The sequence below is a fragment of the Chinchilla lanigera genome, unplaced genomic scaffold (assembly GCF_000276665.1).
Source record: "Chinchilla lanigera isolate Chin_1 unplaced genomic scaffold, ChiLan1.0 scaffold00060, whole genome shotgun sequence".
In the NCBI taxonomy this organism is placed as follows: Eukaryota; Metazoa; Chordata; class Mammalia; order Rodentia; family Chinchillidae; genus Chinchilla; species Chinchilla lanigera.
Window position 1 is genome coordinate 2769420 of NW_004955461.1, and position 18112 is coordinate 2787531.

Below are 18112 nucleotides of genomic sequence, written 5' to 3' on the forward strand. Positions count from 1 at the left end.
GCGAGGAGCCGTGGGCAGGGGCGCGCCGCACGCGCCGGCGCCGCGAGTGGATCTCCGCGCGGAGCGGATGTCGGCCGCCCGGCGACCTGCGAGACGGGGCTGGATCCACCCGCCAGCAAGTTGCAGTTTTGTCCACTGCGGTCCTGGAAACTTGGAGCCTTGGCTTTGCGGGTAGGGATGCGCAGGGAGTAGCTGGCTGAGGGAAGGGGCCCTCGGGTTCCCGGGTGTGCGGGCTAACCGGGCACTTTCCCCGCCCCGGACTCGAGACTGGCAGCGAGTTGGGCGTTCAAGAGGGGGAGGGGAGAGGTGCCACGGCGTGGCCCGTGCCTGGAGATCGATCTTGATGTGTGCACTTGATCACACCCTTACTGCTAATCTCCCAAAACAGACCCCCCCCTCCGACAGCCACGGATTTGGGCCCCCGATGCGGTTTGGAGGCCCCGTTTGCGAAACTAGAGGTCTGTGAACCGTGTGATGCTCGCTCCATCCTTTGACCAGCGTGCCCCCGCCACCCCCCACCCCCCGCCCCAAGGTGATTTCCCAAAACTCGGTCGCTCTGTGTTTTGAAACTTTCTCTGCTTTTGCATTGCGCCTCTGCGTTTGCTGGGTACCCCGGCACCCTCGGGATGGTGATTCTTTTTGGAGGGGTTGTTGATGTAATTAGCTTTGCCTTCCCTTGGCTCGGGGCGCTCATGTTGGTGCCAGGGCTTGTGGTCTGCGAGGAGACTTCCAGGAAGCACAGCCACGAGGCTGCATGTGCCCGGTGTGTGGACACATGGTGAATTTTCCGGATAGTTCGCAGGCTTGGGGCACTCTTTCCTCCAGACTGCAGGCCAGCCTAGAAAATTAGAGAAGAAAGACCACTTGGGAGGGTGTTCAGGACAAGAGAGCAAGGTTTTTGTTTCTTTTGGGGGCTTGTGTTTTCCAGAGCGAGGCTGGCAGCACCCACTGGCCCACTCAGATTGGTGCCACTGAGTCCAGGCTGCGGGAAAGGTGGAGAAGCTGCATGTGTGTGTGTGTGTGTGTGTGTGTGTGTGTGTGATGTGGCTGGGGCCAAGGTCGCAGGGACTGTATCTGCTGAACTGTGAGTTATAGGATGTTGCAGGCCTATTTTGCATATGGGCAGAGACAAGTTGAGGCTTGTTCACTTGCCACCATTCTGTGGTCACAGCTAGTCTTTCTAAAGCTCTCCCCACAGACAGGGGGTTATATGGATCCTTGGAACCCAGAGTGGAACTTCCTGGAAGATTTACTATAGCAGCGAGCCCTTTGGGGGAGCGAAAGGACAGACAGAACCCATTCCAAGGCCTGGTCTCCACGGTTTTGAAATGAAATACGTGCTGGAGGTGAGGACGCCTCATGGTCTGAGGTGTTGGCACCGGGTCTGGGCTAATTCCGCTCTGGGTCTGGGGATGGAAAGGCTGGTGGCTCTCTTGTGGGCTGTAATGCTGGTCTCATGCACTGCCTGGAAGCAACTTGCTACAGCGTTCAGTGGTGTTGTGTTGCCTAATTAGGGGTGGTCGCCTCTTCTTGTTGGGTTACCTGCCTGGAGTGTAAGATTTTGCATATACTGGCTTCTTTTGAAAAGTAGACACCAGTTTCTTTTTCTGAGCGATTTTCCTTTTTCTCCCTGTTACACTGCCCGCCTCCCCCACTGTTCCATGGCTTGAGGGACACGGAGCTAGAAGGAGAGGCTGGTAGTTCCTCAGGGCTGTCAAGTCTTAGCTGTTTTAGGTTTGCATGACTGCTGGTCTAAAAATCCGGTGAATTTCCACCATCCCCACTGAATTAATCCTTGGTTTGGGGGAATTTTTTTTCCCTGCACGGTAGGCAGGCAGATCAGCTGGGTTCCAGAGCCTGTTGGTACCTTGTCTGGGGCTCTTTGCCTGCCCGAGATGGACACTGTCCCCTCACTGCCCAGCTGAGGGGCCTCCTGGCCACAGACACCCTTCCTCTTCTGTTTGTGTGAGGCCCGGAGTGTGCTCACATCACGGGCAGGTCTACCGTTGAGGACACCAAGGACTTTGCTGATGGATGGCCTGTGCTCTCTGGAGAGGTAGCCCAGGGGCTGCTTGTGGCTGTGATCCGCCCAGCTGTTAATGTCAATGGCTTTTCTGATGGTCTGGCTTGTTATTTATTTATTTTTTCTAGTTGGTTGTGGACAGGACCTTCTTGGAGAACCTACTGTCCCTTTCTCCTGCTGCCAGTTTCTGACCTCATTGAGAGGCCAGGCAGGGCATCCCCTGAGACACCCGGTGTCTCCGGGGGACCTTGACCCCAAAACAGAGCAGAGCAGACCCTGGAGAAGATGAACAGGTGAAGGCTCCTGTTGACAGTGACAGCGACCTTTTTTTTTTTTTTTTTTTTGGAGTGGTACTCGGGATTGAACCGAGGGCCTTTGCACTGAGCTCCACTGGAACCCTTTTTAAATTTTGTTTTTTATTTTGTTTTTTATTTTTATTTTTTTTTTGGTTTTGGTTTTTCTCCGGTACCGGGAACCAAACTCACGACCTTGCGCTTGCCAAGCAGGCGCTTTTGCCGCTGAGCTAAATCCCCAGCCCCTAAATTTTGTTTTTAATTAAGTTGCCCAGGCTGGACTCCAACTTTCAGTCTTCCTGCCTCAGCCTCCCATAGAGTGCTGGTATTAGGGGCATGTGCCACCACGCTGGGTGCACTGACATCTTTTCCGGAAAGTCTCAGAAATTCCAGGACTCATAGCCTGCCAACAGAATGAATCGTTTGGTAGGAGCCACCTCGGTCTCTGCTATGAGGAACCAATAAGAGCAATAATAAGAATTAATAATAACAGTAGAAGTGCGGCTGATAACCTTGAAATCCTTTGTTGTGCCAAGCACATCCTTTGTGCTCTGCCTGCGCTGTGGCTCTTAGAATAAAATGAGTGGTGATGTTGAAGGGCTGTGGTGGCCCAGGCTTGGCTCTAACTTGGTAGATATATGACCTCGTTTAATTTCCCACCGAATCTCCTGCAAAGCAGGATCCTTATTATCTTTATTCTGCAGATGAAGAATACATGGCTTAGAGGTTAAAAATATCACCCTGGTCACATAGCTTGGCAACATCAGGGCTGATGGGACTTGGCCCAGACCCGTCTGACTGATGGGCCTGTTCTTGGAAGTCAGGTAGTGGAGTTAAGAATGAGCAAAGGATGCTCCTTGGCCTGAGCTAGAGACCCGGTGTGCCCCTCTGTCCACACAGCTCAGGAACAGCTAGAACTCTCACCCTCTTGCCTGACAATACCATTTACTCTGGCCACACAGTGAAGCAGGCTGAGACCAGACAAAGGGCTGGGAGGCTGTGGGTGAAGTCACCGAGCGGGAGCGTTCAGCATGGTGGGTCAGGGGCCCTCAGGGCTCAGGCGGGTGCCCCCTGTGGGTAGCACTCAGAAGGCTCCATCCTGGTGGAGGATGTCCGATCATTTGCAGAAGGCTGTGGCTCCCTGTTGGGGCTGTGACCAATCCCATTCTGGGACTGTGTCCAGACTAATTACTTTCAACTTGCACAACAGATGGGAGACTAAGCTCTTGCTCGGATCACTGCCCTGCTCCCTGCCTGTTCGGAGTACAGCACCTACTTCTGTCCTGGGATGTCTAAGTCCTGAAGAGATTCCAAGCAAGATGAAGATGGTGGCGGCCTCCCTGGGCTCTATTGTTTAGAATGGAAACAGTCCCTGAGTGGCATGTCATGCTCCTGTAATCCCAGCCTCTCCGGAGGTTTAGGTGTAGACCGAGGCAGGAGAATTGATTGAGTCCAGTAGTTCAAGACCGGCCTGGGCAATATAGTGACACCCCATCTCGGAAACAGAAAACACAAACATTGGGCTACAAAACACAAGACTTTTAAATACATGATGTCAGATGGTCTCATTCTTCTTTCTGTTTCTTTTCTGTGCTGGGGATCTAACCCAGGACACTGCACGCTCCGGCATCCACTCTGTACTTCCGAGCTGGTCTCCAGCCTGTGATTTCATTTCATTTTCAAGTTCCAGAATTCTGAATTGTCTTCCTCTTTTGAGGGGATTGAGGGGGTGCGGGGATGTTGTTCTGTTTACCTGCTTTTATGCCATCACTGTGAACTCTTCGAGGTGAGGCGTCTGGTACCCAGAGAGCCCTGGTCTTTGTTGAATTGAGCAGCTCCCAAAAACGACTTGGTCTTCAGGAAGTCAAGGAGCTGGCGTTGTCTTGTTACATGTTTAACAGCTTGGCCTGGTGGGAAGTGGAGGGGCTTGTCTGCAGGGAAAAGGAAAGCCAGAGAGCAGCAGAGGTGTCTGGGGACATCACAGGGGGTCACTTCACCCTGGTCTCCTTGGCTGCAGAAGAGGGGTGATAAGGCACCAACCCTATAGGTTGCCTCGGAGACGAGAGGTGCCAAGCAGATGACTGGCAGAGGCCCTACATCATAGTAAGCACTCAGTACAAGGGAGCAAATATTATTACTGTCACGATTACCGAGTTTTATTACTTCCTGTGGCTGCATACAGCAGCGGTTTCTGTCTGCATGTCAGTGTGCACGGGTGACATTCTGGCTCCATACATCGTGAGGTGGCAGTGACCTCGCTGCAGTTCTTTGCAAGCATCGGAAAGAAAGTGAGCCTGGCAGATGTAAGCCAGAAAGCAGGAAGCAAAAAGGCCGCCGCCGGCTGGGATCAGGAAGTATAGGACCCAGGGCGCCTGTCGTGCAGCCCGTGCACGCTGCTGAAGCTCGCTGTGCTGAACTGGGGACAGTGGTTTCTTCCTGCCAGGGAGGAAAGTGCAGGCAGTGAGCTTCTGCGGAGACACAGCAGCAGTTGTCAGTGTTTACGCTTCAGGACTCTGTCTTCTTGGTGTGTCAGCCTAACACTGGCTGCTCCTTTGACTCATCGACTTACCGAGCGCTTACTCTCTGCTGGACACCACTATAGCTGCTGGAGATGGAGCCGGAAGGAGCAAGGAGACGACCCCTGCCCTCCTGTAGTGTCTACTCTAACCCTCCTGTAGTGTCTACTCTAATCGAGGCTGGGCAGTGTGGACCTCCGAGGGCCGGGAGAGGTGGAGGCAGTGCAGGTCAGGGCTGCACCAGCACCCGTGGGGTGTGGGGCTGGCACCTCCGCGTTCTGATGTCAGGTATTCCGTGGGGGGGGCCTGGTGCGCGGTGAGGACCATGGCACTGGCAGGCTCCAGGTTCGTCTTTGTTTATTTTGGTGGCTGTCTGGTAAAAGGACAGCCTCTCTTTCTCCTGTTTCCCTTCCTAAGTTTTACTTCTCCACACTGTGCTTGTCCTCTGTCTGTCTCTTCCCACTACATGCTAAGCTTTTGGCGGCTGAAAACTACTAGCATTCATTCATTCATTCACTTTGGGGCGTCCGGTGTGAATTTATTGCATCTCTATTCTGTGCCACCTACCCCAGGTGCTACAGATGTAGAAAGGAACAAAGGACAGAGTTTCACATTCTCGGCACTAGGTGACAGTTGGCTAATGCAGATGAGGAGTGTCAAACATACTGAGTAAGGGAGGATGGTGCGTTGGAGGGCATAGTGTTCTCTGGGAACAGGTTGGTGCCCGCAGGGCCAGGGAGGGCAGGGAGGTTGGCTCCTCAGGGCAGGCTGCATTGGGAAGGTGCGGTGGGAGCGGTCCTGAAGGGTAAGCAGGGGCTGCGTGTTTCAGGCCCTGGGGGCCGCAGGAGTCTACGGCAGGAGCTGGGCTGGGAGACCCCGAGGAGCAGCAAGAAGAGGAAGCCCAGTCCAGGAGGCTCATGCTGCTGGCAGTGGGAGGGCACAGAGTGGCACAATACATGCCTTATGGGAAGCCCGCAGAGCTTTTGTCCTTTACCAGTACAGGCGACCAGCCAAGGGGTATTGAGCAGAAAGTCACGCAGTCTGACTCAGCTTTCGGAGCAGTCAGTCTGGCTGCCACGGGGATGAGACTGCATGGGGTTGGAAGTCAGGGCACCGGGGGCCAGTGCTGTGGGGCCTGGTCCAGGCGTCAGCCAGGGGTGTGGCCACGGTGCTGGGCTTCGGACTGTTGTCAGCAGTACCCAGTGCTGCCGCTGTGTGCTCTGGGAGGGCGCTGCCAGCCCTAGGTGGCCATTGAGCCCGCGGACATGAAAGCTGTACATCAGGCGTACAGGTGGGATTTTGAAGACTTCATACAAAAGAAAAGAAAAGAATATAAAATAGCACATTAACCTGTCTTTCCCTTTTGAGCTGGGGTCTTGCTATGAAGTCCAGGCTGGCCTCAAACTCCTGTCTTGTTTACGGTGTGCTGGGATTATAGGCACTTGCTACCACACCTGGCTTTTCATTAATCCATTTAAAAATGTAGGTTATATATCAAAATGATAATGTTTTGGATATCTTGGGTCAAGTGCAATTTTTCTTTTTTAAATTGCAATACTGGGGATTGAACCTAGGACCTTTTCACTAAACTACATCTCCAGGCCTTTTAAATTTTTTTATTTGGAGACAGGGTTTCACTGCATTGCTGAGTTACCAGGCTGGCCTTAAACTTGTGCTGACCCTACCTCAGCCTCCCAGAGCGCTGGGGTTATGGGTATGTGCCACAGTATATTTTGAAAGATATTTTCACCTGTTTCTTTTAACTTTATTGTGGCTGCTAGGAAACCAGAGCTTACTCATGGCGGATAGGATTCTTCCGCAGGTCAGTGCTGCTCTGGAGCTGCGCCTGGGCCTCGTAGGCCTTCAGTGAATCTCAGGACTGAGTGCTAGGCACTGGGAATTCTGTAGGGAATAAGAAACTACGGACCTCGGGAAGCTCCCGGGCGGGAGAGGGATGAAACCGGTGGGCAGGAGGGGCTGGAGGACTTTCTGGACCTCAGAGACCAGGCTGATATGACTGGGGCATGCTGAGGGGGCACTTTTCAGGATTCTCAACAAGGAGCTGCTTCCCAGGTTTTGGAGTAGAAAGACAGCGAAACAGGTGTGCGAATTTGGGGAGGAGGGGCCTGACCTGGGGGCTGCAGGTCCTGGGGGACAGAACTGTGAGGAGGGGAATTTAAATTTCCTTTTCTCAAGTGAAAGAAATATGAACTTATCCTTAAAAATCTGGAGGACTGATTGATGTATTGCAAATATCACTTCTAGGGCTCAAGGTGTAGCTTAGGAGTGGAAGGTGCGCTTAGCATGTGTGAGGCCCTGGCTTGGACTGCTGGCACTGCGGGGAATATTCTTGAGTTGAATGCCATCAGTTTAACTTTTTAAAAAAATAGCTGTAATCATGATATGCCTGTTGGCGTCCTGATTTCTTTTGTTACTTTCTGGACTCTGAGTACATGTGTGCAGTGCGTAATGATTTCCGGCACTGCGCGAAATGAGTACACAAACACAGCACCTTTCAGCTCCTCCCCACACCCTTTTATTCACTTATTTATCTTCTAAGACTTATAAAATTAATTATCATATATACAGATTAAAAGCCAGATGAATAGGCCAAAGACCATATAAAACATGTAAAAGAGTTGTACTAAGTCAAGGTATGCTTTTAGATATATTGTCTGTGCTGGATTACAATAATTTTTTTTTTTTCTCTCTTTTCCTATTCTCTGTCTTTTATTTTGTACTTTATTATGTAAAGTTGTCCATCAAAGAGAAATCATGCAAGATTTAAGGTTGTGTGTCTGTGTTACTGTAGTTAACACTGTGGTCTCAAGGTGCACCCATTTTCCTATAAATGACCCCGAATTACCCTTCTTTATGGGACAGTAGTACTCCATTGTGTATAAATCCAACATTTTTTCTTTATCCATTCATCTGTTGTTTTTGTTTTTGAGACAGGGTCTCACTATACAGTTCAGGCTGGCCTTGAGCTCACTTTGTAGCCCAGGCTGGTCTCAAACTTGTCAGCGACCCACCTGCCTCAGCCTCCTGCCTCAGTCTCCAGAGTGCTGAGACTACATGTGTGCACCACTATGCTCGGCATATCCATTCATCCATTGATGGACATATAGGCTGTTTCCATGAGTTAGCTATTATAAATTGTGCTGCTGTAAACATAGGTATGCATGTATCACTGTAATATGATGTCTTTAATTCTTTTGGGAAGATACCAAGAAGGGGAATGATTATATTGAATGGAATTTCTATTTTTAATTTTTTGAGGAATCTCCATATTGATTTCCATAGTGGTTGGACCAGTTTACACTCCTACAAACAGTTTTTTCCCCCACAGCATTTGTGATTGGTTGATTTCCTGCTGTAACCATTCTTTCTGGAGTGAGATGGAATCCCAGTGTTGTTATAATTTGCATTTCTCCAGTGGCCAGCAATGTTCAGAATTTTTTATGTATGAATTGGCTGTTTGTATTTGTTCATCTAAGAAGTATCTATAAACTTCCCTCATATTTGATTGGATCTTAAAATTTGAGGGGGGGGTCTCATTCTTTTAGTTCTTTATATATTCTAGATGTAAGTCCTTCGAAGAATAGTTGGCAAAATTTTTTTCCTATTTTGTAAGTTATCTCTTTGCGTTTGTTTTGCTATGCATGTTACTTTTATTTTTTGTGGTACTGGAATTGAGCCCAGGACATTTGCACTGAGCAACATCCCCAGCCCTTTTTTATTTTTTATTTTGAGACAAGGTCTCACCAAGTTACTGAGTTGCCCAGGTTGGGCCTGGACTTGTGATCTTCCTGTCTCAGCCTTCCTGAGTTCTGTGATTACAGGTGTGTGCCACCACACCTAGCTTTTCCTTTATTACTCTTAGCTCCTAGGCATTCCTGTATATTACCTGTGTTTTGTTCATGCCATTTTTATTGGGTAAACAGTGTCTCTGTTCAGTTAGTTTCACTGTTTACTTAACAACTTCTTGGATTTGCATGCCTCAGCAATGAGCCCTGAATTGCCCAGGTTCCTCTGACGTGGATGCCTGTCCTCAGAATGGGCTGTTTATAGAGGTCAAGTTTTTTATTTTTCAATTAAAAAAAAAAATTTCTAGTCCTAGGATTTCCTTTTTTTTTTTCCTTCAGTACTGGGGAATGAACCTGAGGCTTTTGCATTGAACTACATTCCCAGTGCTTCACCCCTTTTTAAAATTTTGAGACAAAGTCTTGCTAAATCACTAAGTTGTCCAAGCTGGGCTGCCACTTGAGAGCCTCCTGCCTCAGCCTCCCAGAATGCCTGAATGACAGGCAGTGCCACTATGCATGGCCAAGTCCTAGGACTTCTATATTGTAAAATCTCAAGCATTTGAGAGTTTTAGGTAAATACTGTGGTTATGAGATCTGCACGGCTGCATTTGCTGTTTTCTGGTGAGAGGTGTGATGTTTGTTGCTGTCCATGATCCATCCATTAACGTGTCATTAGTGTGTACAGCGTGTTACGTGGCCCACACGTTTATGTCCATAATGTTCACTGGTGTTGGGTTTTTCTTGCCCCTCATCTAGGATTCAGCAATGTTTTGGGACCACCTGTTGTGGGCCAGGGGCTGAGCAGGGCGAGGTGTTCTGCAGTGATCGTAGAAGCGTGGGTCTATGCACGGTGCTCATCCCAAGTGGGGAGACAGCCAAGAAGCAAAAGCATGCATAAAATAACACACCAGTAAAGAGTGAGGAGCAGGACAAAGGGGACAAAGAGGATGCTCAACACGGGGTAAAGGCTTTGACCCTGGAATCCTGCTGAAGGCCTTGGCATTTTAGTGGAGGTGTAGCCTTGGTGAAATGTATCCAGAGAGACAGAGCACAAACAGAAAGGACAGAAATAAATATGTCTGTGTGGTAAAGGAAAAAGCACAGCTAGGTGGGTGTGGTGGCATACACTAGTAATGCAGCCACTCAGGAGGCTGAGGCAGGAGGATTCTAAGTATGAGACCAGCCTGTCTCAAAATAAAAATAAAATGAGCTGCCTGAGTTCAGTCCTCACTGTTGCCAAAGGGTAGAGGAAAAGGAAAGAAGAAACATGGGGCTGGGGATTTAGCTCAATGGCAAAGCGCCTGCCTGGCAAGTGCAAGGTCGTGAGTTCGGTTCCCGGTACCGGAGAAAAAAACCAAAAAAAAAAAAAAAAGGAAAGGAGAAACAAAAGAGCATACCTAAGCAGTAAAACCAGTGCATCAAAAGGCAAATAAAAGGATTGAAAGGCTTTTTTTTGTCTTTTTTTTGTTTTGTTTTGTTTCGTTTTTGTCTTTTTGAGACAGGGTCTTGTCATGCAGTTCATGCTGGCCTTGAGCTCACTTTGTTAATCCAGGCTGGTCTTGAACTTGCAACGATCCTCCTGGGTTAGCCTCACTAGTGCTGGGATTACAGGTGTGCACCACCGCACCCTACTCTGGGAAGGCATTTTTGATGTGTATGGCACACTGCAAACCACCCGTAACTAAAATGTGTAGAGAATTCCCAGAAGGCAACAGCCCTTTAGCAAAATGGGCAAAAGATACGAGAAAAGCAGTCTGCAGAAGAAGAAAGCAAAATGGACAGTGAATGTGAAAAGATTCAAATTTCATTGCCAGCCCCAAGTGTAGGGAGGTGTGGTGTGTGAGAGGAAAATGCTCTCTTTGTGGGTGCTGCACTTCATTCTGGTGAGGAAGGCAGCATGGGCAGCATAGTCATGGTCATCAAGGTCTGGAGTGCTGCTGTCACCTCGTGGATTCCCTCCGGGGCCGCTTGGCCCAGCTTCTGGCCCAGCTCAGCCGTGTTTCCAGGTTGGAGCTGCGTGTGCCACCCCCATGGGTGGGCCTGGGGTGCTGGGCGGGCCCTGATCGGCTGGGGGACATGCGAGGTGAGTGTGTATGTTCAGAAGATGGGCCGCAACGCCCGCATCAAGTCCACTGTCACCATCTGCGGAGGGGAAAGGGTGGGTCAGTGCTGAGGCCGGAGTCTGCTTTCCCTTTCCTTTAGTGCAAATTTTTAACATGGGCCTAAGATTGTCCTTATCTCAGGGACACCTGTGATGCTTCAACCCTTGCCTGTTCTGTGATGCTCACAGTGAGGTAAGCGTATCTGTTTTCTCAAACATTTATCATTGTTTTTGAGGCAAAGATGTTCACAATCCTTTCTCGTAGCTTTTTGAAATATACTGTCAGTCGTCACCATCCATAATCACGTCAGCTGTGCAGTAGGACACCCGAACTTGCCTCCCTTATCTAACTGGGACACCGTGCTCACCGCCCCCCCCCCACGCCCCAGCCTCTGGTACCCACAGTTCTGCTGTCACCCTCTGCACTCTTTTCGGGTTCATGGGTGAGTGAGGTCGTTGGCATTTGCCTTTCTGTACTTGGCTTATCACACTTAGCATCATGTCATCTTTTCTGTTTGTAAAGGAAGAATACAGGTGTCTGGACGCATCACTTACCCATTCTGAACGTACATGGGGGTGTGGCTGGGAGCACGGATGCCAGGATGTTCACGTGGTCAGTTCTGGGTTCTTTAAAACACGCTCAGGGAAGGCCGCCCTAGGTAGGGAGAGCGGTGGGCAGAGGCCCGGAGCAGGAGGTCTTCAGGGGCTCTTCCAGGTCTTGGGGGCTGCTGAGGGGGTGGGCGCTGGCCCCACAGATTGTTTTGCTGGGTGTGAGTAAAGGGGGCCGCTGAAGCAGTGGGCTGTGGGGGCCGGAGCCAGCTCCAGCAGTGGGAAGGAGGAAAGAGGATGAATTCAATGTTCATTCTGGAGATAAAGGCCTGTAGCTGCAGGGAAAAGTTTGAGATCCCTGGTGGCCCTGAGGAGAGAGCCAGGGCCTTTCAACCCTGCCTCAGACAGGACTTTATTCTGGGGCAGTAGGTGTGGAGACGGGGAAGCGATGAGGGTGAGACTGGAGTGGAATGTGAGCTCACCAGCTGGAGCTCCTAAAGAACATTCTAGTTAATATGGCCGAGGCTGTATCAGCTGCCCTCATGTTAGATACTTGGCTTTTCCTCTTTTCAAAAACAAATAGGAAAAGGAAAAGGTGCTGTATGTGGAAAGTCCGCTAGAATTTATGAGAGGGCGGCTCCAGAGGGCAGAGGTCTCTTCCGGCCTTCCTTGTGACTGGGTTTGTTCCGAAGCCTGGGTCCTGGTTAAGCCGTGACTCACTGGTGCAGCCTTCTGGGATCCCTGTGGGATCATGTCAGCCAGTCTTGGCGCTTGCATGTCTGCAAAGGAGAGCACTGCTGTCAGTGGGCGGGCTGCTCCTTACCGCACGGCGGCCTGCGGGGTCCCAGAAGCCCAGAGGCGAGGCCACACTGCCGAGCTGGCCAAGGGGTGGACTGGCCTGTGGGATGGAGCTTCCTCCCCCTCTTCCTCCTTCTCCTCCTTCTCCTCCCGACGCCTCCCTGCAGGACACCAGGAGGACCAGGCTTCCCAAAAGGATGCCCTCCTGGGGCTTTGGGACCTGGCTACGGGGGGAGCTGGTGGCTGTGGCCTGGCTGTGCTCTGTGAGTCCCTCCTGGCCAGGCAGGGAAGGCAGTATCACTCCCTTTGGTGACTCGGGACATTCCACACATGCCTTCCCCATTAGAAAGACATTCCCTGCATACTCGTTCCCTGTAAAAGGAAAAACAACAGGTTTTTTAAAAAGTCCAGGGGTGCAGATGGAAAGGAAGAGGAGGATTCATAATTGTGGCATATGGACGTCAGCTGGCAGCTGTCACCTGAGTGAGGTTTCTAGACCTTGTCCCTGGAGGATTCCTGACACTGGCTGTGTCACGGGCCAGCAGCCCCTCGGCCTGGCTGGTCTGGGCGGGGGCATCCTGTTGTACCCCTGGCCCTCAGCCGAGTGAGCTTTTCACCAGGCAGACTGGATCCTGAAACTCAAGCACTTAAGAGCTTTTAATGGCTTCGCATTAGCAGCTGAGAACCTGCTGTATGACTGGCTCCCAGTGAGCAGTTCAGAACTGTGGACTGGGCAGGACTGAGTGGCTGAGCTGTGACAGGAACCTGCCCTCTGAGCATGAGGCCCAGTGCTTCTGCTGCGTGCACCCCACCGCAGACTTGGGGCTGCATGAGGGCCGGCCAGGATGCCTTGAGTAATGGAAGGCTCAGGTGACGTGATTCTTCTAGGGATTTGAGGCTGCAGATTCTTTTCTAACAGTCACTTCGCACACTGTGAGAAAGCCAGTTGTCAGGACAGTGGGTCGGGACTCAACCCTGTCCCCACTTCTAGCAAACTCCTGTTTGTGCTTCGCGATGCTGTGTAGGGCGCACCTTTTCTAGAAAGTGGTCCGCTTTCCCCCTAGCTGCTTTCTGAGGTGAGAGCTGACCCTCCACTCGCCCTGCGGATGGGCTCGGCTGCTCATGCGCACGGCTCTGTGTCGCTGCAGTGGGTTCCTGGTAGGGGCAGCAAACTGAGCAGTGGTGGGTGGCGGATCACAGAGCAGTGTGGCAGGATAGAAGGGTGCACTGTGTGTGAGCGGACAGCGACCGGTGTGTGAGCGCACAGGGACCGGACGGTCGTTCCCCTGCCCCTTCCCCGAGCCACAGACCAGACCCTGTGAGGGCTCCGCCTGCAGCGTGGGGGTGCTCAGTGGCAGGTGCTGGAGGCCTTCGGCTGTACTCCCAGCACTGCAGAAGGTCAGCAAAAAATCAACACAGAAACCACTTAGATATACAATCTCCTAATTTGAAGTGTTTTCATTTCCGATTAGAAGGAACACAGCAGAATGAGTGCCCCTACCTGTTTCAGCAGCTGCTGCTGGGGTGGTGTTTCCCTGGGAACATGTGATACTGTTCCAAACGCTTCTTCAGACCCTTTCCTGATGAGCTCTGTGTGCTGGGAGAAGCCAGCGACGTCTGGAGTCCAGACAGCTCTTTTCCTTCCCCTCTTCCTTCTCCATTCCCTGAAAATGAGCTGGCTGTTTTCTCCTTTTTCTTCTTTTTGAGGACGCTAGTCCTTTGTATCCTGCTGGTAAGTGCAGGGCTTCACTGATGTGTGGGCCGATACGTGGGTTGGCTGTTACCAAGCAGTCCCCGTTTCCGGCCAGCTCACTGACTCTTGCCCTCCTCGCCTGTGAGCTATTGCTGATTTCATCGCGGAAAGAGCTATGATTTTCAGATTGCTCTTTACTTACAGGGAGTGATCGTGGGGAAATGCTTAAAGGAACAGCCTGATCAGCCAGCCCGTTGAGAAGAGGCTTTCCTGAATTTGTACAGCATTTCTCGTCCTGTGATCTCAGTACTGTGTGCTGGGAAGCCGTAGGAGCTTAGCCTGCGCCTGGAGTGTGAGGCTCTTGGGAGAATAATGAAGAGGAACTCTAGATTGTCAGTGGAAGGTCCAGTTTTTGCCTTTGAGAAAGACAGAGGAAGCACCAATAATAATAATAATAAATTAAGACAGTTACAATCCAGCACAATGCTTTTTAGTATTACTAATAGTTATAATAAGATGGCCTCATATAGATGCTAAGCCCTATTCACCAGTTTGAACAACTTTTCTGGCATGAATTCATATAAATGTTTGGGTTTTGGATCTTTCCGGGGTTTGGGATATTCACCTATACGTACTGGGTAATCTCAGGGACGGGAAGCAAGTCTCAACATGAAACCAGTTTATATTTCCCATAAATCTCGTACACCTAAGTAGAAGGTAATTTCATATACTATTTTAATAATCTTGTGCATGAAATGAAGTTTCATGGTGTGAAGTTTTCCCTTTGTGGCCCAAAACATTTTCGAGTTGGAGTGTCTCCTGCTTCAGGTTTTTGGGTTAGGGATGCTCTCCTTGTTTTAACTAAATTACACGTTAACATCTCAAGCAAGCAGTGAAATTCAGCCACCCACATTAATTGAGTGTCTCCCGTGCTGGACCGTGTGACCTTGCTGCTACGGCACCAATGAGTACTGTGGGTCCGTCTGAGCCCCTCCCTCTGAGTCTCGAGCAGGAGTGGTGTCTTAGACACTTTTTCACCCTGCGACAATATTCCCAACACCTGCTACTTAGAGCAGAAGAGGTCTGTTTGGGCCTATAGTTTCTGGCTGTGGTCAGCTGGCTCAGAGGCGGGACAGCACGGTGTAAGGGCCTGGTGGAAAGAGCTGCTCATCCCACGGCAGCCAGGAAGCAGAGAGAGATGGGGGGATCCAGGGAGAAGGACATAGTCCACCCTTCCCGGTCCTGTGTCCAGTGACCACCTCTCACCGGGTCCCGCCGCCTAACAGCACGTTCGGGCGCTGGACTCATCACTGGCTGAGTCCACCGAGGAGTGCAGCACCCTGTTACGGGTTAGAGCTATCATGGCTCTCCAAGCTGTGTGTTTGGAAGGTGACTAACTTATGGGAATGGTAGAGCTGATTTGCTGTTAGGACGTAGAGCCTGGTTGGAAGAGGCCGGTCACTAGAGGTGTGACCAGGAAGGATGTATCTGCCTTCCCAGCACCTTCCTTGGCTGTCTGCTTCCTGGTTACCATTATGTGAGCAGCTTCCTTCCACCCAGACCCTTCTGCTATACCATTTCTGCACTTGAAACAGCCAGCCATGGACTGAAACTTCCGGAGCTGTGAGCCAGAATGAACCACTCCTCCTTTAGCTTGTGGGTGCCAGGCCTTGTGTGTCATCGATGCGAGAATGGCCAAGACAACCCCCCCATGATCCAGTCACCTCCCAAACACAGAGACTTTGGGGGACGTTTTAGATCTAAGTGACAAGGCACAGTGACATTTGCTTTTGCACAGGGCCATCGGAGAGGAGAGGGGTAGTGGTCCTCAAATGGACAGGGCTGTGCCAGCACTGATAACCAGGGAAGGCTGCAGGGAAAAGTATCTTGGGTGGGTTTTCACAAGAGTAGAAGGGCTGAGGTCACCTGGTCTGTGGGTCCCTTCCAGGTGAGGTGGTTCTTGAACAGGACTGGCAGACAGAGCTGGTGGGTAGACAGGTTGCCAGTACAGAGGGCTCTCACCTTGGCATGAATTCTGAGTCCCTCATCTGGTTGGTTGTGACGATTCTGAGTGATACACAGTACAATCAGTCATGACGGCTGGCTGGGACAGCCCTGAGTGATGGGCACTGTGCCAGGCCCTTCACCTGCACGGGCCACCAGCTCTGTCAGATGACTCTGCCACCCCAGTTTGCACATGCGGAGAGGGGCAGCCCTCTTGTGTGTGGCAGAGACTAGTGAGGGACACTGTATCCTCATCCTGGAAATTCTGACACATCACATCATTTTCCAAAGACCTCCTCAGGGTAGTGCCGCCCACTCCACCAGGCCAGGGGCTAGTGCTGTTCAGATTCCTCATGAGCCCCAGGCTGGAGTTTAATCCCGCTGTCAGGTATTAAGAGAATAGAAACTGCATCCACTCCCAGCATTTGGAACTGGGCCCTTTGAGAGGCAGTAAGGTTAGATGAGGTCATAAGGGTGGGGCCCTCATCTAATGGGTCTGTGGCTCTCTGAGAAGAGGAGGAAGATCCCACCTGCTGGAATCTCTCGCTGCCTTGGGACTCGACAGCAGACAGTGGTCCCCACAGCAGGGAGGACTGAGCAGATGCAGCTGCCTGGCCTTCAGAACCATGATCTGAATAAATCTTTCTTTCTTTATGAATTACCCAGTCAGAACTAAGACAGCGGGTGTTTAGTGGCACAGGATTGGTGAGGGTCTGTGGTGTAGCGTCAGCCTCTAGTCCACTATGTACTGTTGATACATATGAAAGAAGAGATACTGCTTACAGTTCAGCTGTGTGGTGATCTCTTCCATGGTGAGAGCAGACCACAGCTCATGTATGTCTGTTCTTCAAGGGGATGGGAATCCTCAGCAGGTTTTGTTTTTGACTTCTTGCCCCACAGGGCTATTATGGTGGCATTCTTGTAGGGCAAGTGAGATTCTGAGGCCCATAGCTGAAACCTTGTGCTGCTTTGGTTTTTCATGGGCTCACAGACCTCTCAAGGCGGATGACACTTCTTTGGCCAGCTCCTTCTTTTTTTTTTTTTTCCTGGTCCCGGGAATCGAACTCATGACCTTGCACTTGCCAGGCAGGCACTGTGCCGCTGAGCTGAATCCCCAGCCCCTTGGCCAGCTCCTTCTTGCTCGTTAGAATCCAGAGGTATCACTGTGGTGTGAGGGGTAGGAGGGCAGTTCTGGAATGGGAAGGGCACAGTCACTGTGCTGCATTCTGTTACTTAGATCATTGCACAGTGAAATTCGCTTGCCTCTGCCTCTGTTTCCACATCTGTGAAACAAGGGTTAAATACAGTTTTTTGAGATTTTGGTGAGCTAGCACATGCAAAGCCATTAACCCAGGGCCTAGAGACAGACACTGAGGATGCACTTCTGCACTTCTGCCTGCAGAGCCCTCTTATCCCCCACGGAGCTGTGTGAGCCCTCCCTGAGCTTCATACCCCAGCCAGGCCGAGCCGTTCAGCAGCAGAATAGAAGGGGCTCCCAGGAGGCCCCTGTGGGTGCTGCTGAGGATTTAATTGCTGCTTAGTTCTTGAACTGCACCCCCATCCCACACTGGGGGCCCAAATCACAGGAGGAGAGAGCAGATGGGTCCCCATGCCAAGAGAGGGGCTGCTCATCAGCAGGGTTTATTCATTTATTTATTGCATGGGCCCAGAGCCTAGGCTTTTTACAACCTGGGTCTCTGCCTGGGGCTTGGATCAGTCTGATAGTTGGTGAGATGGCTGTGCACATGTGTGGGGCGGGGAGCAACGTGGGCGAAGCTCTGGCTGCAGCCTCCTCCCCTCCCCTGTGTAGCTGTGTGTTCTCCCCCACCGCTCTCAGGGGTTCCTAGGTATGTCGCCTGCATCCAGGTCCCCTTTCCTCATCTGTAAAGCTAGGAAATTCCTAGTTCCTGCTAAATATTTCACTTCCGCCCTGGGGATGGAAGCAGATTTGGTAGGTTAAGTGCCTCCCCAAGGTCGGCTCGCTGAGCGATGGTCATTGTCATCCAACCTGTCCCCCAGCCGCAGGAGAGGATAATGGTGGTTAGTAAATCCATATCGAGTGAGCAGGGACCTTCGGTGCACTGTTGTGGGTAAAGCCTGTTTACACACTGCTTCTGCTTTCCTTCCCCTCTGGGGACTCCAGGACCCAGGCTGTGGCCCTGTCTGCAGAAGAGTGCCCCCCTCCCCGGGTCCCCTCCGGTTGAGCCATGAGCTTCCCACTCTGCAACTCATGTCAGTGCACTGGAAGTGGCTGTTACTGGGCTCTGTTCTGAGCATCTCCACCTATGGAATCAGTACATTCAACCCATATAGCAGTCTTTTTTTTTTT

At 51.1% G+C, this 18112-nt stretch overlaps 1 long non-coding RNA gene across 7 annotated transcripts in view; it reads left to right on the top strand.

Annotated features, from left to right (window-relative positions):
• The first annotated feature begins 6 nt into the window (after nt 1-6).
• LOC102004680 overlaps nt 7-18112 on the top strand; it is a 232304-nt gene continuing 214198 nt past the window's right edge. For 6 of the 7 annotated variants that reach the window (XR_001236575.1, XR_001236576.1, XR_001236579.1 and 3 more), the window contains exon 1: nt 7-171. This is a non-coding gene — a long non-coding RNA (uncharacterized LOC102004680). Of the gene's footprint in view, nt 172-1172; nt 1347-18112 lie in introns of those variants that run through there. The other variant, XR_001236577.1, reaches the window with a different exon arrangement.